Source organism: Silurus aristotelis (assembly GCF_946808225.1).
Source record: "Silurus aristotelis genome assembly, chromosome: 28".
Classification (NCBI taxonomy): Eukaryota; Metazoa; Chordata; class Actinopteri; order Siluriformes; family Siluridae; genus Silurus; species Silurus aristotelis.
Window position 1 is genome coordinate 6,693,462 of NC_139601.1, and position 1,716 is coordinate 6,695,177.

The window sequence follows — 1,716 nt, forward strand, 5'->3', positions numbered from 1 at the left end:
AAAACAAGAGACTGGGGATGGTGAGCCTTTTTAAACAATGATGACAATCTTAGCTGAGGCTCAGCACGCCTCTGATTACAGATGGAATCCCTGAAAATGAGGAATTGAGGAAAAATGTGTAAAATGGAGGTATTAAAGGTATGCGTGGTTTTCAGTACATCACATGTTCAAAAAGGACAACAGTAAATGACAGGACTAGTGCTACATTTTTTGGGTGGGGAAATTACTATTTGCCTATATTTGTGAAATTATTGTGTTAATTTCTTGCCAACAACAGTGTTGAAATGTATGTTTCTTACATTCGTTTCAAATGAACAGTAGCATTGGGTCACCTGACTTTTCCAGCTATATGTAGCTCTTCCCCAAACTGTTACGTACCACAGACAGAGGCCCACTATAGTGAGTGGTTTGCTAGAGAACTGACCTCAATGACCAATGACCCATGTTCATTTAATTTTCTGTTATTTAGTGTTTCTGAATGTTTACGTACATTTAAAAAAATTGTATTTAATATAATTATTAAATAAATATATAAGTGTTAATGTTGTAGACTTTATATTTACTGTGTTGATTTTCACAAATTTTTTATTTCCACATTTCTGTACATTTAATGGTTTAATTTCATTTTAAATTAATAATTTTTACGAAACATTTAGCGCCACATTGAATGTCTTGAGTTTTACTTTTTGCATGTTCACATGATGTCACACAGTTTTGCTTGAGTTCACATGTGTATGCAAAATGGACGGACATTTTTTCCCCCATCGTGTGTAGAAAATCATATGTTAAACAAGTTAAATGTTAAATGAGTGTAATTTTTCTTTCCCATAAGGGGAAAACACATTTAAATTTGTCATTAGACGTAGAAATGGACCCGGTGTCACACAACATACATCAATTCCCTCTTTAGCACTCACTTTTTGAGTTGGAGAGTGCTGGCTCTAGGCGGCCCAGGATCCTTTTGTCCCCCGCCTCCAGCGCATCTAATAGAATAGTATTTTTTCTGGAAGCCTTGCATCCTATTATACACAGCAAACTAGGTACTTTATCCTTGACAGCACCTGGCGTGCTTGCAAAATATGCACAAGCCAATCTGCCAAACACACCCTGTTCAAATCAAATTTATTTAGTTAGAGACACTTTTCAAAGACACCCTTGTAAGCTATCATGTAACACTGTGATTATAATACAGAAAAGCAACAAAAAAAAAAAAAAAAAAAAAATCATTTTCAATTCGGGTTTGCCCCGGCTGCCTATTATGCATCAGTATCAGTAAATTGTAAACGTGCCATCACAATTCAAACATGGTTAGTTTTTCGAATGCCTGATTTGAATAAGCTAGGAGGGGGGGAGCAGACGAAGAAGAAGAGGAACTAGTGCTATGGCCTTTATGTCTCAGCCGAGAGGAAGAGAGGGAGAGATGCAGAAAGCGAGGAGCGAGGCCGTAAAAAATAGGGGGAAAAAAAGGCGATGGCTCAGTGATAGCGCCCAGGGAAAGTGTCAGCTAATTTCAATGCAGCACCTGCAGCACAATTATTATTATTATCGGCAAATCAAGGAAATAAATTAAAAGAGGTGCTCCTAAAATAGAGCATCTGGGCCTTTGTACTTTGCAGGTACACCCAGCAGGGATTCAGAGAAAGATGACTTTGCCTCATTATGTAGTATGTGTGTGTGTGTGCGTGTGTCGGTGTGTGTGTGTGTGTGTGTGTGTGT